We start from the raw sequence: 25,943 nt of genomic DNA, 5'->3' as shown, positions 1-25,943 counted from the left end.
CCTCTGCTAAGTTGTAAAGTTCCAGCCCCTTGATCAGGAGCTTAAATGGAATGAGCTGGCCCTGCCTGCAGGAAGGCTTTGGGGTGGCCCCTCACCGAAAAACTGACCAAAATCTCTGAATCACCGGTTTTTCTGACTCAAAGTCTTGGCAAAGAACACAAGCATTCTTTGCTCATCAATCAATAGAGGTATATCAATGCATCTGCCTCCACTTTCTTCCAGTCACCCTCAGCCTCACCATCCAGAGCTATGGGATCCACACCTTCTACTACGTGTTGTGACACTTACTACCCACTAATACCCATGGACTGTGTACACTGTCAAGCTGGAAGACTGTGATTGTTCAGTGGTTTGCAATACCCTCTAGGCTGAGAATGAGTCAAGGAGAGTGGTGGATTTCATCTTATCACGACTCCCCCTGGCTAAACTCCCTAACCTCTGCCTTCCCCACTGTCATTTCTACTTTGGGTATCAGTGAGCTCTTGTTTCTCCATTGAATAGCTTTTAATATCTGATCTTGACCCAAGATATGTGTATTGGGTTTTGCTGTTGTTGTTTGTTTGTTTTGCTTGTGTGTGTGTGTGTGTGTGTGATCCAAGGTTGTTAAAGTTTGAGTATATCTATTCCCTGGTACCCAACAGATAGTGAAATGAAATATACACGCATACATCTTTTTTATTTACTTATAAAATGTTTCATAATAAACACAGCATAAAATATATGTTGTGAACATCTTGAATATGCATAATAATGAAACAAACATGTGAACGCACCCCAACTAGAGAAGTCGTTGAGTCGTCTCTGTACTCCTTCCCCATTCCCATCTTTGTCTTCCAGTGTCCTACCATCCTCTCTTACTAAAGGTCACAAATATCCTGATTCCTGTTTTTCCCTTCATTACTTTACCTTCCTGTATAGTATTTTACCACATATGTGCATTTCTCTAAACAATATTAGTTTTGCTTGGTTTGAACTTTACAAAAACGTTATATTTCCTTCTTTCACTGAATAGTATGTTGCTGAAATTCAGCCATTGATGCTTGTAACTGGGAGCTCTGGTTTATTTTCGGCGCTACATAGTTTTCCATTGTATTACTTTTCCACACATTCCTTCCTTCACAAAAAAGGCGATTACGCGTGGGAAGCACGTTGCACAGTACCTGGCGCAGACTGGGCGCTCCATAAATATTTGTTACATTATTGAATGAGATTGAGTCCCGACTGACTGTAATGCTGACATTTGTTTCCCCAGGCTGGATTCTCTGCCCTTCGCCCTAGTCCCGAGTATCCTGCCAGCTCTTCCGCCCTGAGTTAATTGCAGTTATAAAATTTCGTACCAGCAACAAGAAACCCGGCGGCCTGCCTACGCACCTAAGACTACAATTCCCTGAAAGCACTTCGGTGATCTTGCGTCCATTTAAGTTTACGTTCCTTCCGGGTGAACTTCCGGGTTACGTGGGCGGGGCCGAAAGAGTTCTCCAATGAGCTCGCCTGCGGACGGAGCGGGGCGGGGAAATGGTCCGGTGAGCGTCTAGGCGGCGGCGGCAGCGCCGACGAGGGGACAGCTGCGGGGCCGCCGTGGTGGGAGGCGTCTCTGAGCCGCGCCAGCCTAGCCGAGCCGGGTGGAGTCCGGCCGCTCACCCCTGCTTTCTCCCGGACTCGTTGGTTCCCCCGGCGTCCGTGGACGCCGCTCCGTGTCCCCGGTGGGCACAGCAGCCCGGGCCCTCCACGCCCATGGCCACTAGCCTGAGGAGGCCCTCCTTCAGCTCCGGCCCTTCCTCCTCGCCCGACGCAGACGACGAGGGAGTGCGCAGCACCTGCGAAGATGCTTCTATTTGCAAGAGGTGCCTGGGGGCTGGGGCCTGGGGGCGTGGGGCTGGGGGCTGGTGGGAGGCGAGCCTGTATCTGAGGAACAGGCTTGTGCGCCAAGAGGTGCCCGTCAGGTCGCGAGACAGCTGTGCGGCGCGGGGAGCGAGGGGGGTCTCTTCGTGCGCGTCACACGTTCATGGAACGGGCGGTGTGTGCCGGGCACGGGGCCAGCCTGGGGATGCGGTGCCCGGGAGTGGGACGCTGAAGCGGCACCCGTGGTCTTGGCTTCTTGGAACCAAGTCTTGCTGGAAAGACAGAGGTGAAGTAGATAATAATAGCGTTGGTTTCGATGGGTTCTGAGGAGTGCAGGTCTCCCTCTTTTAGAGGATACATTCCACTGGGGTTGTCATCATCCCCATTGTGCACCTGAAGCTCAGGTCAGTTCAGGGGAAAATGGCCTGTCTAGACCACATAATATTTGTGTGCAGAGCCCAAAGCTTTCCAGAGCCCTTGAGTGTGTGCACAAGAGCCTACCTGTTAGGGGGCTGTGTGGGGAGCATTGTGAGCACAGGTATGTATCCTGCACTTGAAAGCATGAAAAAGAAAGCATGAGGCTCAAGGGTACTCCCTCCATTCCTTCCTTCCACAGAAATTATTGAGAGTTCACTCTGTGCCAGGCCCTTCCTTTCTACTGGTTGGTTGGTGGGTATTCAGTGATCAGGACACATGATGAGCAAGACTGACGTGGTGTATGACGTAGTGGACCTCACAGCCTGGTTGGAAAGGATAGACAGGGAGCAAATAAGTACATGAAGTAGATAATTACAATTTTGTGTTGAGTGCTGGGAAATACAGCATTTACCATTAGAGGTCGTATTTTAGACGATGATGTTTAAGGTTAGAACTAAAATAAATAAATAGTGCAGGAGAGCATTCAGAGAGAGCAAGAAAGGAGAGGAACTGAAAGAATGCCCTGGAAGCTGGGCCCGCATAGGGACTATAGGGTGGGGAAAACAAAGGCTGGCACTTTTTGTACGTTCTTGGAGACTAAGCAAAGTGCTTCAGAACATGACTCTGGAGCCAGACTGTGTCAGACGGACCCTAGCTCTGCCACTTAGGAGCTGTGTGAACTTGGGCGAGTTACTAAACCGTTCTGTGTCTCGCTTCCCTGATCTGTAAAATGGGGTGATCATAATCGGTACTTCATAGGTGAGTGTAAAGATTGAATGATATTTCGTTATTAGTAAAGTACTTAGAGCAGTGTCTGGCATTTAGTAGTTGTTAGTAGTGGTTGATTAAATGAATGGATAAATACGTACATAGGTGTTAAAGGCTTGGAGACCGTTAGTGGTGAAATGTGTGGACTTAAATGGATTATACCCAACTTTATTTCTTCTCCAGCGCAGTTGCTACTGATCACATCTGTAGCACTGTTGAATTGGAAATAGTATCTCTCGTATCTACTGCTATTTGCAAAGAAAATCTGAAGTGCCGTCAGAATTATCAAAGGGAAATAAAATAGTTTTCAGTAGCACATTAGGGTTAGGCTTATTTGATATTGATTGGTTTTATTGGTTTATTTAATATCTGTTGGTAACATTTTTTGCAAACTTATTTAAAAGTAAACTAGCTATAAAATAGTTCAGACACAAAGAAATGTACAGAGAAATAGTTTAACTAGAGTATGTTTTTCCTTGACTCTCTGTTGGATGGTTTTTATAATTTCAGCTCTTCTCTGCCTCAGTTTCCAATGCCCTCTGTGTCTGCAGATGTCTAAACATGTAGGGGAAGTTTGGGTTTGGAACTGCGGGGAATCTAAGGCAGTAGTTCCCAACTCACACTGCACATCACTGTTGTCTGTGGGGCTTTTTAAAAGAGCACAGATGCTCAGGGCCTGCGCTGGACCCACTGACTCAGAATCTTCTGGGATAGGTCCTAACTGAAAAGACCACACACGTTCGTCATCCGGAGGCATTTCATCAAAGGTTTTTTGCATGGGGTTTTCCCTCATCTGAAAAAACATGCAAAGAAATTGTGAGAATCTATAATATAATGTTTTAAGATCTTTTGCAAGATTCAGTGTCTTTCAGGTTCTGTGATACTGTGATCTGCATTTTTACTGTAATGTATTAAAACTTTAAATCTTGTGAAAAAGTCATGTTATTAAATAAGGATTCCTTGTGTGAATCATGGGCAAGTTACCCACTTTCTGCCTCAGTCTCCTCACCTTTAAAGTGGGGATGATAGTGGTAACCTACCTTTTGGATGTGAGGGTTAAGTGAGATAATCGATGCAAAGCAGGTAGCGCAGGATCTGGCACAAAGTCAAGGCTTCCATAAGTTATTATTATATTAGTTTTGATTTTCCTCCAGTCTGAATAGTATTTGGTTGAAGTTACTGAATAGGTTGTAGCTGTGGGTCAGGCTGGTGTCTGCCACCATGAGTTAAGCCATAAAAATCCCTAAAGTAACTTTAAAAAAGCCTGTCAGTCTCTCGAGGCTCCTACACTTCCGTTACTTCTGTTTTTGCTTGCTCCCTCCTTTGGAACAGAGCCCGTCTGGGGATCCTAATGAGGTCATCTGTCTCATGGGTTGTTGTGAGGATTAAATGTGGAGTGCTCGGCACACAGTAGGTGTCATCAGACCATCACCATCATTGTTGTCATGATGGCCTCGTGCTATCACTCCTACAATCTGATAGTTAGGACTCGTCAGATTGGATATACTAGGTTTATACCTAATAATTCCATTTGTTTCAGCAGATATCTGTCAAGCACTTACCATGATAGCTAACTCTCCCCACTCCCCATTCTCTCTCCTTATCTTCCCTGTCGTGCTGTGCCCCTAGTCAGTTCTCTAATCTTTTGTTTACCCATGATCCCCCCAAACCCTCCCAGTGTCCTCTGAAATTACCACTCCATAATCACCAGCCACCTCTATTTCCTCAGCCTCTCCTTAGTCCTTCCCTCCCTCTCTTTGCCTTGACCCTGGCCCTTCCCTAGGAATATCCTTTTCTTGAGGCCCTGTCAAGTGGTGCTTCTGTTTTCTCATACACTGCAGATCTCAGGATTAGCAGGTTGGAGATTTGTGTCTTCTCTGCTCTTTGTCCCCTGCCCCATTTCTTTGAGATCCATGGTCCTCAGCTGGAGTACCCTCTCTTCCTCCTCATTACTCTTTTCTGCCTGATTACTCCCCTATTTCATTGAAGATTTGGGTGCCTGGCCCACAGCCTTCCTCTCTGCCTCAATTCTTGCCATTATCCTAGTTCACATCAGTGTGCATGTGGAGGACCCAGTGTACACCCAGGGCACTCATTTTCTTCAAAGCCTCATCTGCAGTGCTGACCTCTTCTCATCCACCTGTCGCCATTCCCACCATGATAGCCTGGATTTCTGTTCTGAGGCCCTCAGCATCTTTTTCCATAGGACCTCCATGGTATTTTTTATCCTTTAGACGCTTCCTCTAGGCTCTTACCTCTCAGTTGAGCTCGGGGTTCATAATGTATCGTTCCGGAATTCTCTTGGCAATGCCTCAACTCCCTTGCCCTTCAGTCCCAGTAAGCCCAAAACCAAACTACCCATTTTTGTCTTGAGTACTGGTGATAGGACTCACAGAGCAGGGCAGCTGGGTACTATTTCGAATTCATGTCACCCCACCTCACCTGTGCCCTCACAGAGCCTGACCATTCTAGTATGATTCTCTTGTCAAGTCACTCTCCCATGCTCCAGAATATTTAATGCAGACGTTTTCCACAAACTTCTGATTTACTCCCCCCAACCCTTCATTCTCAAGATAATATGGGTGATGTTTTGAGCATGCTTAACATAGAAAATAGAAGCCTTCAGATTGGAACTCCATTCACTTCCTACAAGAAACTTAACCAACCTATCCTACTGTTAGAGTTGCCATGTCCTCCAGCAAAGACCACCAGAAACACATCAGTAGGTAAACCAGTTGGGTTTAATTACTCTTTGTAATGAGGGAGGCCTCACATCATAGGGAACTCTGTGGCCTATCAGGATGAGGGCGTTAGAAAGAACTTACAGGATTTGGGCTTTGGGTGGATAGTTTGGGGAGGGTTCAAGGAAGCAGGGATTTGCTCTGGACTGGGTGCTGACAGGAGGCAGGGACGATTCTGTGATCGTGTAGCTCAATCAATCAATTCTAGAAGGAATTGTGACTAGAGTGAGACAAACGATATAATTCATAAAGAAGCCACAGTTGCTCACTTCAGCCAGGAGAGAGGGATGTTTGGTATTTTCTGGATGGCATGACGGCCTTCTATTTGTCTGTTTAGGCAAAATGATGAAGTGGTCTTGTTTTGTCTCACATCATCGCTGTTGCAGCGTGACCTTGTGCTGGTGTCTGTGAGAAGTTTATGTCCAATAGGTAAACAGCATGGTTTGTGTGAGCACGAGGCCAGCTTCTAACAACAGGAAAGCCTGGCTCATGGTGAAGTGGGGTCAGCAAGCCGAAGAGTCAAAAGAAAGATTTCTTGGACTCTCAAGGTCTGGCAGTAGTGCTCTTTTATTTAGATAATAGTGTGGAATAACATGGGGACAGGACCCATGGGCAGTCAAGAGCTGCTGCATGGGGACAGGACCCATGGGCAGTCAGAGCTGCTGCTGCTGCTGCACACATGGGTTGAGAGTAGGGCTAAATTTAAGCCATAGGTATGTGAGTTATCTCTTTACAAGAGAAAGGAAAGAATATGTAAAAAAAAAGTTGTTAAAGTGGTATCAGTGCTGGTGGGGTCTGGTTATTGGGTGGTCTTATAACTTTTAGATAAGAATCAAACAGGATTAAGTAAATGGCAGAAGCCACCACCTTAAATATTATCTTCAGCTAAAGACAAAGGAGGATGTTGGTGGTGGTGGGTAACCATGAGGTTACCAGACAAGTGCAATAAACAAGACTTAAGTCCTTGCCTCCCCATTAAAAGTTTCCAGAGATAGGGTCATCTCCCTTCCTCCTGGTGCAGAGAGGGAGACACTCCCCACAGATGGAGACTTCCTTCACAAATACAAATGTCTCTCATCAAAGGGCAAGCAAATTCCACTCCTCAGAGCTTCCTCATCTGCAGTTTTTAAAAGTAACCAGCCTAAAATAATCCTCATCAATGGTACCGGGCTAGCTCCTGGATGTCAGCACTGCTTTTCTTCTTTTCACAGTGGAGGAAGTGAGTCTTAAAAAGATAGGTGTTTGTCAGGCAGGAGAAAACAACATGACCTAAACAGCAATGCAGATTGATGCAGAGGATTATTTGCAGAGGATTATCTGCAGATTATGCAGAGTATTAGGAGAAGTGGACTTTCAGTAGGGGTGTGGGTGGCCAGAGAACTCCAGAGAGGTTGTCAGAGAATGAAATGTAGAAGTCCCAAGGTGAATAGAAGGTCCTGAGGGGTTTTAAGTGGAAGAACTGACATGATCTGGTGTGTGTTGTAGAAAAATCCCCAGCAGCCGTGCAGGAGATGGGGTGGTGACAAAGAGAAGGTCTGTGCTCTTTTCCTTCCCCACTCCCGTAGCCCTTGCTCACGTCTGCTCGTTCACCCGGTCTATTGCACCACGTCCTTGTTGTCGGACCTGCTTTGGTCTAACCCCCTCCTCCAACCCAGTGTTTATGCTGTGGCCAGGGTGATTTTGGGGAATCACAAATCTTGTCCTATCACTTTGTCACTTAAAACCTTTGGATGTCCCATCAACCAGAAGGTAAAAACCTACACGACGTTGCATGACACTACACCCTTCATGATCTGATCATGCCCTGGATACCCACCGCTGACTGGAAAACTCCATTTGGAGGTCTCAGAATGATCTCAAACTCATTATTTCCAAAACTGTCTTCAAGATCATCTTCATGTGCTCTCCTCCTCGTCACCTCCCCAAACCCAGTGAATGGGCTGTTCATTCAGTTCCCAAGTGCAAAAGGTAGGAGTCAGCTTGGAACTGCCCTTTCACTTACCCCGATGCGATCAGTCCCCCAGACCTGTTGATTATGTGTGCTGAACATTTCTGGAACCAACTCTTTTTCTCCACCTCTGCTGCTTCTATCTCACTGCAAGCTGAGGTCACCTGTGGTCTGAGCTATGGCACTAGTCCGCTAACTGAGGACCCTAAGTCACTCTTCCCTCCCCCAAATCCATATCTCCCACTGAAGCCAGAGGTTTGTAAAGGGCATATGTAATCCCTCATTTAATGACTTCTTGTGGCTGTGGGAAAAAGACCAAGGATTCCTACGTGTTCTCCACAGCCCTGCCTGCTCCGTCGTACTTCTCCAGCCTCACTTCACATCACTCCGTGCTTCCCTTTGGGGTCTCCTTTGTTCTTCAGATATGCCCTGTTCCTGCCTTCTGTGGGGCCTTTCAGCACGCTGCTCCCTCTGCCCACAAGGCTTTCTCCCAGCCTTCCTGTCTCAGTAGTTCTACATCATCTCTCAGATGGAGGCATCCATTCAACACTCTTTATTGAGTGCCTGCTCAGTTTCTGGAGACACTGTTCTAGTGCAGTTACAGTAGTGAACAAAACTGGAGCTCTTATGGTGCATTTTTTTTCCAGGAGGCAAACAGAAAGGAAGCCAAAATACCTGGCATGTCAGGTGGAGGTAGATGTAGTGGGAGTGTTGGAAGGAGTTGTCACTGGAGATGGGATGGCCAGGGAAGGCCCTGCTGACAAGGCCAATGCTGGGGAAAGACTTGTGGGGGGTGAGGAGTGAGCCCTGTGGATATCTGGGGAAACAGTGTCCAGGTAGACAGAACAGAGAGCAGAGAGGCCCTGAGGCAGGAGCTGGCCTCCCCTGTTCTAGGAGCCACAGGCCAGCATGAGTGAGACGGAGAAGAGTAGCAGATGGAATCTGGGAGGCCGTGGGGACAGATGCTGCAGGCTCTTGTAAGGCCCTAACTTGTGCTCTGAGATGGAAGCCACTGGAGGATTTTGAACTGAAGAAGGTGACGTGACTTGAATTTCCACAGGATCGCTTCAGCTTCTCTGTGGAGAACAGACCGTAGAGGACAAGGATAGAACAGGGAGATGAGTTAGTGGTACTGGAATATCCCAAGTCAGAGATGCTCGTGGCTTGGATCAGGATGGTAGTGGAGCAAGTGCTGAGAGTCGGTCAGATTCTGGGTCCACTTTGAAGGTAGATTGAGCTGATGGAATGCGTTGACAGACTGGATGTCGAGGGAGACTCAAGTGTCAATGATGACTGCAAGGTTTTTGGTTTCTCTCAGATGAGGAACCCTCAAGGAGGCCTCTCTGATGCCCGCAGTCAAGATCTTGCCCTTGTTATATGTCCTCATGACACTCTCTGCATCGCCTTTGTGGTCATCAGCCCAGTTGTAATTCAGACATAGTGTTTCATGTTTTTCTCTCTGACTAGAGTAAATGTGGTACAGAGCAAGGACCATGTCTGCCTTAATGCCGTGTGCATTGTAGACGCATAATAATTTGTCAGATGGCTGAAGTGAAGAGGAACTCAGTGTAGATGGTCAAGATTACCTTTCCTGATGAGGTCTTAAAATTCTGGTTTTCTGTTTTACTGGTTTTCAGTTATCTGTATGTTTTAGAAACCAGTCCAGGGGCTGTAAATCTGAAATTCCATTGTGAATATTACAGAGTTTAATTTGATTTTCCAATGGAATCGAAAAATGCCCCTCTTGACATGCAGGCAGGCCACAGTGTCACCTCTCAGGAAAGGCGGACTTTTCCTGGGGGCCTCGGCCTTTCCAGCACACTAATCATATCTTCACAGCTGTGCCCCAGAGAGCAGGGCTGAAATTTTCATCAGAAATATTTTGACGACAGTGGCTGCTGCTTTCCTCCCTGGAGATGATATGTCACTTTAGAACTAGAACATTCTATTGAGGATAAATTAGCTGCCAAAGTTGCCCATCAAGAAAGTCAAATAAATTGTGGATTTTTTCCCATTTTTTAAAAAGAGGAATTAAATTTTGGAAAATATCTGTGAAAGATAATGATCTTAGATCTAGAATATTAGCATCACATCATTTTTTTCTCTTAAAAACTTTTTTTAATTAATTACAAAAGTGAATACTTTTTCCCCTCAGTAGCATAATATGAACCTATTGTATGTAGTTTCACACAGATCCACTTCATTCTTTTTAATGGCTGCACAGTATTCGCAGTGTGGTTGTAATTTACTTGACTGCTCTTCTGTTGGATTTTTGCACGTGGCTTGAGTTTTCCTATGAGATGGATTTCAGGGGAGAAGTTTCTGTAAAATGGTTCTTGAAAGAGGTTATGTTAGTTTTCATTCCCATCTGTAGTGAATAAGATGCTAATCACCGAATATTCTTAGTTTCTTAAATTGTTTATCAACTGGCAGCTGGAAAATAATACTTCTTTTTAATTTGTATTACTATAATCACTAGTGAGGCAGAATTTTTAATCTGCTCACTATGATTGATATTTTCTATGTGAGCCCTCTCTCCATATCATTTTCCTAGTGGGCTGTTGTCTTTTACTTGTTTGGTTATTTGTGTTTTTATTATTGATTTGTAAGAACTTTTTATGTCAGGGATAGTAATCTGTTGCCTCTGTATTTGTTGCAGTATTTTCTCTCAAACTCATGCTTGTCTTTCAGTTTAGCTTGTATTGTACATTTCATAATACAGAAATTGTGAATCTTTACGGTGCAGAATCTGACAACTTAACTTTATGGCTTGTGGATTTCAGGTAATGCTTTGAAAGACCATATTCTCAATCATTCTAACATTTTCTTGTAGCACTTTTATGTTTTTGACTTTTATGCTTAGAACATTCATCTATCTTTATTATTTTATATATTATAAAGTAGCAGTCTAACTTAATTTTATCTCAAATTATTAGCCAGTTGTCCCTACACCATCTATTGAATGGTCTCTATTTTCCCATTGATTTGAAACATCACTTGGATTATATACTAAATTCTTATATATATTTTAACACAGCAATACATTTGTCATTCTTGAGTTCCAGTTGAAATTGCTTTTTTTTCATTTTGATGCCTGAAAACTTTGACTCACAAAGTTACTTAGCTGTGAATTGATTCAGAGCTCCCATAGCTTGTTTCACAGGGTAAGAATAGGTTTGTACCAGGGAATATCAGAATTTTTTAGTCTGTTTGAGCAGCTGTGCTCCAGGAAGAAAGAAAAGGAAGGGGTACTAACAAAAGACATGTGTCTGAGTCTGTCCCTTTTCATCAGGAAAGCAATAGCTTTACGGGAAACCCTATCCTGTAGGCTTCTATGAACTTCTCCTTAGCCAGAACTAGGACATGTGGCCCCACCCCTGGCTGCAGGAATGCGTGGGGAGGTGAGAATTTCTACTTGGGTAGATTGACACCTCAAACAAAATTGGGTCCCTCTTCGTAAGGAGAAAGGGGTGAGTGGATATTGAAAAGGGAACTTGGAGGGTCAACTACATTTCTCATCTTATCTTTTTTCCCCCCAAATTTCCCCAGGTATTCTTAAGAGAAATTGGGGGGTGGGAGGTGGGGGGCGGGGAAGAAGAGGGAGGTGGGGGGAGGGGGAGAGAGGAAGATAATGTATATAATAAAAAGCTCAAGTTGTCAGTGTTCAGTTTGATGAGTGCTGACAACTGTATATATCTGTTACCACCACCAGAAACAAGATATAAAATATTTCTGAAACTCCAGAAATTTCCCCTGTATCTCTTTCTGGTTAGTCTTCTAACCTCCACTTAACAGTCCTTTTCTGATTTCAGCCACGATTGATTAGATTCGCCTATTCTTGAATGTCATGTCAGTGGAATCATATGATATGTATTCTTTCTGTGTCTTCTTTCACTCAACGTGTTCTTTGAGATTCGTCCATGTTGTGTGCACTGTCAAAGATCAGCAAAGCCAGATAGTAGTTAAAGTGGTAAGGACAGATTTTAATCACTAATAACTACTGCAATAAAGAAAAGACTCCAGTGTGAACTAAACCCAACTTTGATTTGTCCAGAGGGCATTTTAAAGGGAGAATGAGGGAGTAAGGAGAATAATGAGTAGAGTCAGAGAAGAGAAAAATTACACAAAGTGGGAAAGAGGGATCGGTCCATGTGAAACCATCTGAAATTGCTAACTGGAAGACTGGGGCCCTATCTTTAAGTGTTGGTTGGAACAAACAGTAAATGCTTTTGCCAGCGTTGAGTTTTCTTAGGCGGGCACTTCAAGGGGGACTAGCGTCATCCTAGGGGTGTGGCTTTGAGCTGTTAGAAGCTATCTTAGTGTTTGTTCAAGTCTTTATAGAATAAACCAAGTTTGAGGCCTGTCGAGAAGAGGGCTCAGGGGAGCCTGGCTAGAGTTTGGTCAGGGAGAGAACCTTTGTCAGTGTAAAGTAGTTTGCTCCTTTTTATGTTGTGTGAATATACTCTGATTAGTTCATCCATTCACCTGATTATGGATGAGTTGTATCCAGTTTTTGGCCATTGTGAATAGCCTGCAATGGACATTTTATATGTCTTTCATTTCTCTTGGATAAATGTCTAGGAGTGGAATTGCTTAGTCAGAAGGTGGGTATGTATTTTAATTGCCAGACTAATTTCCAAAGTGGTTTATCAGTTTACACCAGCAATATATCAAAACTGCCATTGCTTCATATCCTTGTTAACATTCGGTATTGTCAGTGTGTGTGAAATAGCATTTCATTATGGTTTTAAATTGCATTTCCCTGGCAACTAACGATGTTAAACATCTTTCTATGTGCCTGTTGGCCATTCCTGTATCTTCTTTTGTGAACTGTCTTTCCAAAACTGCGCATTTTTGATGATGTATACATGCACACGTGTATATACGTGTATGTGTTTTATTGTACATGTGTATGTATATACAAACAGGTACACAAGCACACTCACAAACAGATACACATGACGTAAACAACTGAAGTGTTGGAAGAGGGGTCTAGATCAGGTGGGTAAGTAGGTTTGAAAAGCAGCAGAATGAAGTTCTCTGCAAGGTTGCACATCTTGAGGAAACTACCTTAACATCTGTCTGTAAAGCAGTGCCTTCCTTGTAGGCTTGTTAGGAGGGTTATGTGTTCCTATGTGTTAAGCGTTTAGAATAATGCTTGGCGCCTAGTGAGCACTCATGAGTGTTGATTAGAAGTAAAATGAACCAACCCAGCCTTGATCCTCATCAGCCAGCGAGCAGAGAGGGCACCTTCTCGTGCCCTGAACCCTCTGATGAAGGGATGCCTATGGGAGGCTTTTTCACACCTTTGCCATGAAATTCCCATTGTGGCAGTTGACACCCACGCAGATGGGACAGAGTCAGTAAATCTTTCTTGGATGAATAGATAGAGGTTGGGCCAGGTCAGTGTTTCCCACGGGAGGAATGTGAGATAGTTTTAGGCGGTACACAGACTGGTATTTTAAATTTAAATAACTAGGTATTTATTACAGAATGCGTTAGGTCTGATATGCTACCAGATATCTTCTTCTGAGTATTAAAAAAAAGGTAGTTGATTTCAAGACATATTAAATTGAACATGCGGTATGTGAATGTCATGAAAATTTTTAGAGTAGTAGTGGATTGAATGAAATTGAGAAAATCTTTGAGGTCTGTCTAAATCTGAGATATTTGATTCTTTGCATCTGGGTTTCAAACATGAAATTAGGACATACAAGTAGAAGGGATGTTCTCTGGGTTTTGGGAACAGAGGACTAATGGGAATGGACAGCAAACAAGATGCACAGGATCGTGGTATGGAGATAAGTAGTATTAGATTTTTGGTATCTACTTTGGACAGTCTTTATGTATATGTATATGTTCATTCTAGCAAAATTGGGAACATCCTGTATATGTAATTTTGTATTCTGCTTTGTTCGCCTGATGCGATAATTCCAGGTTCAGTATTCTTGTACAAAAATCTTTGTGTCCATTCTTGTTTCCTTAGGATAAGATCCCAGAAGTGGGGTTGTTCTGTCATTGGGTACACATGCTTTTCTGGCTTTCTGTACCTGTTGCCACGGTGCCTTGGACGTGCCTGTGCCAGTTGATTGTTCTGGCGGTGGTGTTGAGTGCCATCCTCCTCAGCCCTCTCCAGCGCCAGCTTCTGTTAAAAAATAGTTCTGTTGCCAATTTGATAGGAGAAGTACTGCTCTCTGCTTTTGCTTTCATTGTGCTTTTTAAAAAATTATTGATAGAGCTGATATGTGTGTTCATTGATCAGTTGGATTTCTTTTGTGAATTGTTCTTTTTTTTGTCTTTTGTCCTTTTTTTCCTTCTTGGATATTAGGGCTTTTTTCTTACTAATTTACTAGTCCTTTATACTGAAAGGATGTTAATACTTTGTGGTGTGTCACAGATATTTTTCCTAGTTTAATATTTGCCTTTTATGTTTGTTACTGTTTTCTTCTTGTGAAGCAATGCTGTGTTTGATTGATTCTGTGACACATGTGTTCTTGCCTTTTAACTTTTTTGAAATCAGATGTGATTTATTCTTGATGTGTCCTGCAGTCACTGTCAGGTTGTGTTAGATTTGTCATTACCTGTGCAAGTGGACATGGTCGTTATTCCTGGTGGCAGGGCTGGACCTCTGCAACCACAGCCCCTGGATGCTTTTGTCCCCATACCATTTAAAGGCCATTTGAAGAAGGAGCACAGATCCTGATTGCTGTTTGAAAACCATCCATTGATACCTTCTGATGGGATCAAGAAAAGGTATCAAAACTTACAGAGTGAAGGGCAGCAGCTTGGAAGAAAATCTCAGAGAAAGATGATGATGGTCTTTTAAGAAATGCGGCGTCACCAACACCCTCGATGGTATGAAGGTCGCTATTGTGTGGAAACTCACAGATATCCTGAAAGTGAAAACTTAATCAACTTATTTCCCTCATCTTTTTCTTTTTGTGTGTGTACGAGAGAGAGATGATGGTAATCTGTTTAAAGAAGTCTAAAAGAGCTTTTTCAATAACCACAAAATTAAAATTCTAAGCGATAAGAAAAACTAATCGGCAGTGTATTTTCTTTCTTTTTTCAGTCTTACAATTGATTGCATCTTAGATATAATGAGATATGGCATGTGGTTGTTAGTGTACAAATTTTAAAAACATAGATACATTTAAAAAAACCCAGAAATCTCAGAGATAATCATTAACATTTTGATACCAATTAGTCCTCCACTACTTCTGTATTTACAGACATACACATATGAAACTGGCAACCAGTTAGCCATTGATGATTAAGTAGCTAGGAACTAATATTCTTTTTCCTTTTTGCAATTACTGATTATAGCTTTTAGCAGTTTATCCTACCCATTGTTAACTGTGCTGTTTAGGCAGTATGCTATCTGACTCCCTCTAGGTTCCTATAGATAACATCTCCCTGGAGCCTGGGTCACCATGGTAATGGGTGTTTAAACTGTTTTTCAGGAATTAGAACCCCTTTGTCCACTCCAGGCCAGTTGAGACCACCAACTCATCAGCTGGACCCACGCAGATATCTGATAGGTGACCTTTTGATGTCAGGAGGCTAAAAACCCCATCCTCACATCATGTTCACACTGCCATTTTGTGAGCATGTGTCCTCTAAAGAGGCATGAAGTCTGACTATGCATGCACACATCATCAATTACTTCACCTCTCCTCGCCTCCAGTCACTTATCTCCACATTTCAGACCACCTTGCCCCCCTATCCCATAAACATCCTTGAGTTCCTATTTTCGGGGAAGTGGATTTGAGACTCATGCTCTCGCTTCCTCACGTGGCTGTCTTGTGATTAAACTCTCTCTCTGCTGCAATCTCGTCATCTCTGTATTTGGCTTTCCAGGTGGCAGGCAAAAGTGAGCCTGGCACGGTAACACACCTATTTGTGGCACATACGCTACATGTATTTTTGGTCTTACCTTTTTCTCTGAAAAGCGTATCTTGACCATCTTGCCATGTCCAGTTCTTTTAGTTTATGTTTTCAAGATTGGTTAGTATTTCATTGCGTGGATGCACTGTGATTTGCTCAGCTAATCGCCACTTGATGGCCTGTAAGTCCTGAAACATGCTCATTCACCTCAGAACTCCCATGAGCAGTGCCCAGCAGCACTCTCTTCCTTACTCTTTCCCACAGTGTGTTGTAAAGCTTTTTATCTTGGCCAATCTCATAGGCAAATCAGTAAGGTCCTTTTTCCTCGAGACAGGGGAACCACTGTCAGTCATCTTGATTTGAAGATCAGAAAGAAACACGTGTTAGAAACACCAGGAAGCAGGAATTGTGGGAACTAGGATCAGATGTACTTGTGTTCCGTCCTGTTGCATCTCCCCACCTTTTGTGCTGCGCATCACTGACCACGTCCAGTGTGCTGTTGAGATCAGTCCCAGGCTCCTGCCAGGCCCTCTGTGACCTCAGCTGGCTTCTCTCTCTAGAGTCCTCTCTGGTTTCTCCTGTTTTCTACTGTTCTCCAGCCCCCATGCCTACTTTCTGATACTAGAACGCTCCCAGTCCATTCCCACCCCGCAGCGTTTCTATCTGCTGTTCCTCCCGTCTGGAATGCCTTTTGCACAGCTGACTTTGTCCAATTCCCTAGGACTCAACTCAGCATCCCCTCTTCAGAGAGGCCTTCCCTTTCACCTTCTCTAAAGTAGGTCCCTCTATCCTCCATACTGTTGAATCCTTCATTTGTTATAATCTCTTATTTATGTTTGTCTCTGTCCCTTCTCTGTCTTGTCACCACTGTATCCCCAATGCCTCGCACTTAGCAGACACTCAATAAATGTTGCTTGACTGAATCAATAGTATTTAATTGACTGATAATACAGAACTGAGAGGAATAGAAACCGCTCCTTGTTATCCAAGAGGCAATAATAAGTCCAGGAAGGAGCGCTTAGAGGGAGGCAAATTGACCAGCTTTTCAGCAGTTGCTTAGCAGTGGAGTGAGTGCCTTCTTTGTGGGGAGTAGTCAAGCAGTGGCTTAATGCTGTTGAAAGCATTCTTGCGCTGGATATTGGAGTTGACTAGATCATTTCTAAGTCCGCTTCCTACCCTTAACCTGTTTGTTTTGTGTTCTCATCACTGCTCTACCACTCCTGCCTCAACTGCAGGTATGGCTTTTACCGCCAGATGGCACCAGAGGATTCCTTTGAAATCAGTGTTCATCACATGGCCACCAAAAGTGAGAAAACCCATTTCATTGCACTTAGACCCCCAACATGTGCTTGAAACAAAAGCTTCACGAAACAGTCTTAACCCTTACTATGTGTAATGCATGCTTATATTTTCCGTTTTACTTTGTTTTTTTAAATGCAGACTTGCATAGTATTCAACTGATTTCATATTAAAACAGCTCACTGTTTGAAAAGCACTCTTTTAGATAACTGAGCAGGTTTACTCTGTAAAACTTGTGGGTCTGCTGTTTTCCTTGGACATCCGGGCTTATAGCAAATTGTGTCCTTTAGTGAGTCTTTGTGTGTTTCTGTGCTGAGTTGTTGCATCGAGTAGCTGAACATGTGCTTCCTTAGGAGTGTCTATGGATGTACAAATATGGATGGAGAGACTGTGGGGGACATGTTTGTAGGGAAGTCAGCACCTGTTGCAGTCAAGGCAGCAGCAAGCCTTGTGAGTAGATAGAAAGAAAAGATATAGTATCTGCTTCTGGGGCCTCAGAATCCAGCTGGGTGAGATCCCATACACACACACACACACACACGCGCGCGAGCGCGCGCGCGCACACCCATATCTTAATTTTCAGCTTACTTATCAAGCAACATGGAGATGGGTGTATTATTTGGGATATCACTTAGGATGCTACAGCCTGCAAGTAACAGAAGCCAGGCTCAAGTTGACTCAAATGGTGAAGACGTTTATTATCTCACAAACTATCCGTTGAGAGGTAGAGCAGGCTCCAGGTCCACAGGGGTGTGGCGTGGCATTGCCTTAGGGATCCAGGTTCCTTCCATGACTTCTCAGTTGTCCCGATGCTGGTTCCACTCATGGTTGCCAGAAGACTTCCAGTGGTAATCTGGGCTTCAGCTCCTAGGCTTGGAACACTAAAACCTTAATTCCTTGTAATGTACACTGAGAGAGAGTTTAGGCTACCATAGCATTTGCCAGGTTGTAGCTGTTTTGTTTACTTTCCCCTGGTTTCCCCACTATGACCTCCTTAAGGGACATGAAATGACTGGCACTTAGCACAGAGTTGGGAGAAGTACTTAGGGAGTTAGTAATGATGTTTGCCAGATACTTCTGGGTCTCCCTTCTCTGGACCCAGAACTTTTGGTTGAGTGGAGTTATGTGACTAGATCTGGCCAGGGAGCTTGCTAAGTAAATAAATAGTTGTAAGTTGTAAGTATGAGGGGAGGTTATTTGCTGTTTAGGCTTCTGAGAAAGGAATTAGCGACATGAGGAAAGAGAGAGGTAAGAAATGACCACTATGGGAAACGTGATGGGCATGTATATGAATAAAAAATGCATGGATGAGTATGTTTAAATTTGTAGAGGAGCACTCTATGTGCATTGATTGGCCTTTTGAGGGAGATAATTTTCCTCTGGATCCTTGACCTGGCTCCTGGGAACTTGGCCTGAACCTGTTCTCTACTCATCTGCCTCCTTTTTCATCCCTTTCAGGTTTGCAGTAAGCATTGGCTACTGGCATGACCCTTACCTCCAGCATTTTGTGAGACTGTCTAAAGAGAGGAAGGCCCCTGAGATTAACAGAGGCAAGTGACCATCTCCCTCCCAGGATCTCCTCATCAGCCGAGAGGCCTGAGGTTTTAGGGACTCATTCTTAGAGAGTTCCGGTGTGCACTCTCTCCACTAGTCTACGGAGTGCTAATTTCCCAACATCCTCACCAACACAGTGTATTATGGAACTGTTTAATCTGTTAATCTGATACTTGAAAAATGCTATAGTAATTTTATTTTATATTCCTCCTATTTACGGGTAAGATTGAAGATCATTTTCATATGTTTAAAAGCCATTCATATATCTTTTACTGTGAATGGTCTATTTAGCTGCCGTATTAAAGTGTTAGTAACAGTATTAGGCTCTGCAAATAATTTCCATCAAAGAAGTCACAGAATTTGAGACAGGAGTGTGGCGTAGCCTCAGCCAGACTGAGAAACTGACCAGGTAATTCCTGTGTGTGCTGGAAATCTTGGCCCTAAGGATGGATCCTGAGGTAGGTTCTTTCAGAAATACAAAGAAATTTTGAAGTGGAGGTTCCTGAGAATAAGGACACGGTATTTCCTTTGAGCTGAGGGTGAATCCAGGCATCCGTAAGATTGGGCGAGGCCTGGCAAAGAGGCCTTAAGCCTCCCTCCTGTGCTCTTGAGGCACATTTCCTTCGGAATGCTGCAGAGGGACGCACCATGGCGCCTGACTCTGTGCTTCGGGCAGCATGTCAGCCCTCCTTCCTTCCTTCTTCCTCTGCCTGGGTTTGCCTCTGTACTGGGGACCTGCAGCCCAATAGGAGAGTGCTTCCCAAACAGTGTGTGGTGAGGATCTCTTTTCCCCAATATCCAATCCATTGTGGATGACATTTCTGTAAAATACAATAAAAATGATTTACTAGCAAAATAAAATGAATAAGACATGCAAAATACAAGCCCAAATTATTTACTAGTAGATTCAACAGGCATAAGATTCCTGTGTCAAATTGCAATAAAACTTTTTTTTTTTAAAGATTGGCACCTTGCGCTAACATGTGTTGCCAGTCTTCTTTTTTTTTTCCTTCTCCCCAAAGCCCCCCGGTACCTAGTTGTATATTCTAGTTGTGCCTCTGGTTGTGCTACGTGGGATGCCACCTGAGCATGGCCTGACGAGTGGTGCCATGTCCACACCCAGGATCCAAACCGGTGAAACCCTGGGCCGCCAAAGCAGAGCATGAGAACTTAACCACTCAGCCACAGGGCCAGCCCCACAATAAAAGTTTCTAAATGCCACTCTCAAATTTTGTTCTTAAAATAGTCACACTTAGAGCAGCCAGCCTTACAACACAGACAGACTTTATCTTCCTTTGTTCTTCTTTATTTCTCATCTCCTTTGCCCAGCTCCCCACCCCAGAGCTTAACAAGTCAATTTGTTAGACAAGCATTCCTCCCCCAATCTGTGATGCCATGTTACAGACACCGAGGCTCTAACCTATACAGGGTGGAGATGACAGGAACACAATAAGAAGTGTGGCTTTCTTTGCTTCGACACTCATCCATCCAATATCCTGACCTAAAAATATTATTTTCCATGTGACCTTGCAATTTCGAGTTTTACCACAGAACTAAGTAGCTTTTACTATAGCTATGAAAAGGCACACTTCCTAGAGGAACATTTAGATCAGATGTTTTCATGTAAAATACTTGTCTTTCGTAAGTAGAATTATAGTGCATTTTATTTTTCTTAGGATAGTTAATTCTGCCATTAAATAGATTGTACTTACTTTGGTTCAAACGGCTGAAAAAAAAAAGAAGAGAATTTAAAATTTGCTATTTCTCCTATAAAGTCATGGATAATCCGCTGACCCCGAGGAAGGGCAGAAGTGCTCTGTTTGGCTCTCCTGCTGCAGAGAGCTTTGCAGGGATTATTTCTCATCGCTGAGTGACAGCTTGTTTCTGTCTCTCTCTGTTAGGATATTTTGCTCGTGTCCATGGCATCAGGCAGCTTATAAAGGCATTTCTACAGAAGACAGAATGTCAGTGCCAAATTATAAACCTGGGGGCTGGGATGGATACAGCCTTCTGGACATTAAAGGTAAGTTAATATCCCCCCTCTTTTTTCCCCAGTTGTTTAAATTTGATTTTGTGAAGATTTTCACCATATTCAAAACTTTTAAAACTATATTAAAAGGGATGCAGTGACAGCCTGTCTCCCACCATTGTCCCCACCTGCTTGCACACCCCCCCCACAACCCCCATCAGCCCCGTACTTTATCTCACCGGGGCCCTGGTGAAGGATATGTGGGTTGTTTCTCATCTTTTGTTGTTACAAACAGGGTTATAAAAAAAATCTTTGTATATATTTCCCCCTGCATGTGTGGAAATATATCAGGAGAGAAAATTCTGCCAGTGGAATTGCTGAGACAAAGAGCACATGCCTTTGTAATTTTGATAATAACTAAGATTTTATTGTCAGCATAGCAGCGTTTAGGTAAAATTTCTCTGGGCGATGATAATATGATACAAAGCCCTTTTGTAGCCAATCTGTGATTTGATCCCTTACCTGCTCTGTTAGGATTCAAGAGCAGGTGTAATTGCATTCACAGGACAGGAAACTTGGGTCTCATTACAGGCAGAAGCAGGACTAAAGCACTGGGCTTTGACTCCTGGGGTGGAATTTTGCCTTCAAACCTTTGCCCTACGAAGATTCCACTGATCGTATTTTCTTTTTTGTAGGTTTGTACAGATTTTTTTAGGGTCTTCTATCAGGTCAGTCATGTGGCAGTAATGGGTATGTGCATTTCCCAGATTTCTCCAGATGTACACCAAGATAAATTAGAGTGTGAGGGCATAACCCGACCTGCATATCTGTTTTGTCCCTAATCAGCTCACCTGATAAGATGGCCTTTAGTCATCAGAGCTCCCAGCCTTTCTCTTACTCAAGGGAGAAGTCGGTGGCATCAACATGGTCTTAGTATTAAACGCTTGCCTCTGCATTCTTCATTTAGGATAAGATAACTAACATTTATGAGGTGCTTTTACATACATGGCCTCACGAATTAACATGAGACCTCTGTGAGAGGGGAGAGCTTTACACAGATGGGGAAAGTGGGGCTACGAGAGCTTGTGTCTTTCCCCAAATTGGATATCTGGTGGCACTGGAATGTGGAACAAACATTGGAGCCCAGCTCATCGAACTGCAGACTCCTTCCCCTTTCCTCTACACACAGCCCTGTGGGTGTTCCAGCGGTTCTTTTCTGTAGGTTGATTGTGCCTGTGTAACACGGGGACCATGGTGTAGCAGAAGGAACTGGAAGAGAATGCAGCGTAAGCGAATGTGCAGTGTCAGTGTTCACAGGGGCCGCTGGAGAAATCCCTCCTTTGGCCTGACACCTTTTTGACTGGTCCCATGGTTTGGTTTTTTCCCCGTCTTGCAAGTGAGTTAATAATTAATAAATCTGAGATTTTTATTTCTGAGCAAGGTACACAGAGGCTTACGTGCTCCTTCCAAGGAAAAGGCTGTCTGTCAGTAGTGAGGAAGGAGAGTAGCACAGGGTCTGAAAGTCTTTTGTGGAAGTTTTTTGTTTTGTTTGATAATCATATTGGTCTGAAGGGATTTTTTAAAATCTAAAGTTCCTCCTTTTTTGAAAAACAATTATTATGTTTGCTCTTTTGGAGCCGAGGTTGCATGGGCCAAATCCAGCCTGCCACCTATTTTTAGAAATCAAGTTTTATGGGATGCAGCCACTCCCATTTATTTCCATATTCTCTGTGGCTGCTTTAGCACTGTGACCGCGGAGTTCAGCAGTTATGACAGACCGTCTGGCCTTCACAGGCTAAAATACTTATTTTTGACTCTTTACAGAAAATTTGCTAATCCCTGTTTTAGAAATATATGTGCTCCTATAAAAGAGTGAGGAAAATCTTGTCTGTTGGTCTTGTTGTCTCACGCACCTCCCACCTTGGATGGTCCCCTGGCTGCCCCAGCAGAGGCTTAGCTGTGAGTCAAGGCTTTCTGCTGTCACTACTATATGAGTTTGCTCTGTATGATCTCAGGGGCCCAGGACTGGAGGGTTGAAGACTCCCATCTTCGGGCAGCGGGCAAGAATAGGGCAAGGGAGAGCCGGTATTGTCACAAAGAATAAGGAGTGAGTGAAACTCTTAAGGGGCCTCAGTTGTTTGGTGTCTCTTGAATTCTGTTTCTACAAACTGAAAGGTCAAGTACATAGGGGAAGGATTGTCAATTTTGCTGGCCTGTGAAACAGTCGGCCATGTTGGATCTGCTTTGAGACTAAGTGGTACCCTTCCTCCTGGCTGCTCCTGGCTGCCCTCTGGTACTTATAGTCAGTCTTGGGTGTCTTCCCTGCCTCCTTGAGACGTGTGAGCTACTTGGGAGTGGAGTGTCAGAAGGGCCTAGAGAATCACAGACTAAAAAGTGAAAGTATCACTTCCACAGCCATTTTGCCCTTTTCTGAAAGCCGAGAAAGAGGATGTCTGTTTCTTAAAAGCTCCAGGTGTGCCTTTTGGAAGCTTCCCTTCCACAGTGCCCTCTTATTCAGAATCCTTGGGAGGATCAAGTGAGCTACTGCAGGAAAGCTCTTTCCAAAGTCAGAAGACCCATTTGAGTTGTAGGACTCTATGCTATCTGTCATTCATTTGCTTTTAATTGCTCTCTTTGTCTTCTGAAATTTTAGACTATCCTTTAACTTTCCATACCCTGCGAGTAAAAGTTCTTGAAAGGTCTCGTAGAATTTCCTAGAGAAAGTCAGGAAACCCCTTAATGGTTTCACTCACTCCTTATTCTTTATGACAATACCGGCTGGCTCTCCTTGCCCGCTGCCGGAACATGGGAGTCTCAACGCTCCAGTCCTGGGCCCCTGAGGTCATACAGATCAAGTTCACGTAGCAGTGGCAGCAGAAGGCCTTGACTCGCAGCTAAGCCTCTGCTGGTGCAGCCAGGGAACCATGCCAGGTGGGAGGTGCGATTTCCACACATCCTCTAAACACATCCTCCACGGATCTTCAAGTAGATTACATAGCCCTACTCTGCTGATAGGCGGGAGCTCCTCTGATGTCAGGAAACTGTCTTGTTTATTCCTCCCCCCACCCTCCGCCACTGCCTCCCTCGTACCTTCCTTTCCTTCCTCTCTTCTCTCTCTCTTTCTCTTGCCCCATCCTTCCCTCTCTCCCTCCCTCCCTCTCTTCTTTCCTCCTCCCCCACCCCTCCAGATCCCCTAGGACTTTAACTGAGGACTAGTGTCTGCATAGGGTGGGGGAGCTGGATCTCACATTTCTGACACTTGCCTTAGGGGTCACCTTCCTACTAGGAAATGCTTGCTCATGATTTCCATTCCCATCATGCTGTCCCATCAGGGGGTCTGCTGCCCCTCCATACTGCTCTCCATCTCTTACTACTGTCTACATAAGTGGTTCTCTCTCCTGCCAGTTGCTCAGGGCAGAAACAAGGGTGCCATCCTTATTCCTCCTTTTTCTTTATTCCACCCTCTATTGACACCACCACCAGGTTCTGGATATCAGCAAGTTTCTTTTTAAATAAGTAGTTCTGCATTCTGGAATATAAGCACAGATGGGAGCAGAGATGTTAAAAGAGTACTAGGCCAGAAGGTGGCAGGTGGGCCAGGTTGTGGAGCACCCAGCATCTTAGCTCAATCTTAGAGGTGGGAAGAGCTGCTGCAGGCAACATGAAGTGTGTCGTTGAAAGAGATCAGAAAGGGATGTTGTTAGAGTCTGTGCAGTTGGGGACAGAGCGGAAGAGGAGAGGATGCATTCTAGGATAGTCAGCAGGCAGGGCTGAGTGATTGATCAAACAGGGTGGAGATGGAGAGAATTCTAGGATGACCAGTGAGTGACTGTGGGGAGAAGGGTATAGTACCAACCAAGCTAGGGAAAGCAGAAGGGGGAAGCAGGGCCGTGTGTGTGTGTCTCTATGTGTGAGGTGTTCACAGTTTTTTTTTTTACTGCAGCTCACAGTAAAAAATAAATGTATATCCAATCTAGCACCCACATCTATGTACTGATGTATGTAAATAATAAGGGCACACACATGGTGCTTACTAGGTGCAGGCCCTGTTCTCTCACTCCTGTATTTCCTCATTAATCTCACAACCCCACGAGGTGGCATCATTTCTCTACTTTTCAAATGAGGAAGCCTTGGCTCAGGGAGTTTAGTGACTTTCCAAGGCCTCAGAGTGAACAAGTGGTGGAGCTGGGATTTGAACCCTGTCCACCCGGCTGCAGAGTCCCTGTCCTTTACCACCCCAGTATACTCCACTGTAAGAGAAAAAAATAAATATATTACAAAATAGTACTTACCCTCACCTCATGTGATGCTTTCTGATATTTGCTATTTTATTTCATTTCATCCAAAGATTCTTGTCCATACCCACTACACTGATTTCCTGACTCTCTCTAATTGGTCTCAAGCTGCTTACTGTTACATCCTACGTCCAGAGTGCCTCCTGCTCCTCCCCACTCCATCCCAGTGGATGCATCCCAGTTCTGGCTGCCCATTACTTCTTGCCTAGGTGACCACAGTAACCTCCTAATTTTTTGTGCCATCTGTTCCTCATACTGAGACCAAAGTAATTAGAAAATGCATTTCTGACCATATCATCCCCTGATTTAAAATCCTTAAATACCCCATTGCTCCTCGGGCCTTGGTACTTGGTCTGTGAGGATGATCAGTGAATATATGACTGAATAAAATAATTATAAAGATAACTGTGTTTTTTCTCAGGATGAGGGTCTTCTCCCAAGGAAATATTTTGAAGTTGACTTTCCAGTGATAGTCACGAGAAAGCTACACAGCATCAAGTAAGTGTGGCTTTGGCAGAAGAGAGAGCCTGGTAGAATTCAGAACCAGCCTTCAGTAGACAGCAGGTCTGAGTGCCAGAGACCTCATTTTAGGGCCCTGCTCTCCTCACTTGCTTTCTTGCCCCGAGACCCTCATTCCAGTGTGTCTTGCAGTCTTCAAAATGAAAAATACCCTCCCTTGTGACTCTCTCTCCATTCATGTAACTTCTCTGAACACTTAAAAAGTGACCTATCATAGTTTAGTAATCTGAATTAAAATTCACATAATGTGTATTTTGTTTACTTCTTTATCCCAGGGCACAGAAAGGTACCTGGTCCAGAAAAGATACGTAGTAAATATTTTTTGAATGAATGAATGAATGGGAAACTGAACTTAATCATTTATTATATATGAGATATGTGGGGGCCATTCTGAGTCGAGGTTTCAAGGAGTTAGCAAAGTTGTAGATGATGAGTTTGCTCATCTTTGCGAGAGCTTTCCGTGTTAAATGCTTCACTTGGATTGTCTCATTCAATCCTCAGAGCAGACTCATGAATTAGTGCTATTATTAGCCCCTTCTTACAGATGAGGAAACTGAGGCTCAAGGAAGTTAAGTTAATTGCCTAAAGTCACCTGGCTAGGAAGGGGTGGAGCTGAGCTTTAAACCCTGACTTCAAGCCCAAGGTCAAGGTTTCTCAGTACAGTCGTGTGTCCCCTAGCAGTAACAGGGATGCGTTCTGAGAGA

General features: G+C 44.0%; 2 long non-coding RNA genes across 3 annotated transcripts; one reads left to right on the top strand and one right to left on the bottom strand.

Annotated features, from left to right (window-relative positions):
• The first annotated feature begins 1,501 nt into the window (after positions 1 to 1,501).
• Positions 1,502 to 25,683, top strand: LOC138922595 (uncharacterized). 2 transcript variants are annotated; one of them, XR_011435719.1, is made up of 4 exons: positions 1,502 to 1,844; positions 18,361 to 18,452; positions 20,358 to 20,479; positions 21,121 to 22,990. It is a non-coding gene; the product is annotated as an uncharacterized lncRNA (long non-coding RNA). The 2 variants fall into 2 exon arrangements; XR_011435718.1 differs by lacking the exon at positions 21,121 to 22,990 and adding an exon at positions 25,142 to 25,683 and having other exon boundaries at positions 1,503 to 1,844.
• LOC138922596 (uncharacterized) lies at positions 12,310 to 20,362 on the bottom strand. The gene is made up of 2 exons (XR_011435720.1): positions 15,653 to 20,362; positions 12,310 to 14,609 (listed from the first exon to the last, which is right to left on the bottom strand). It is a non-coding gene; the product is annotated as an uncharacterized lncRNA (long non-coding RNA).
• Positions 25,684 to 25,943: the final 260 nt, after the last annotated feature.

The sequence above is a fragment of the Equus caballus genome, unplaced genomic scaffold (genome assembly GCF_041296265.1).
Source record: "Equus caballus isolate H_3958 breed thoroughbred unplaced genomic scaffold, TB-T2T unassigned-0001561, whole genome shotgun sequence".
NCBI lineage: Eukaryota > Metazoa > Chordata > Mammalia > Perissodactyla > Equidae > Equus > Equus caballus.
The sequence above is the reverse complement of the archived record's forward strand: the minus strand, read 5'-3'. Positions and strand labels throughout refer to the sequence as shown.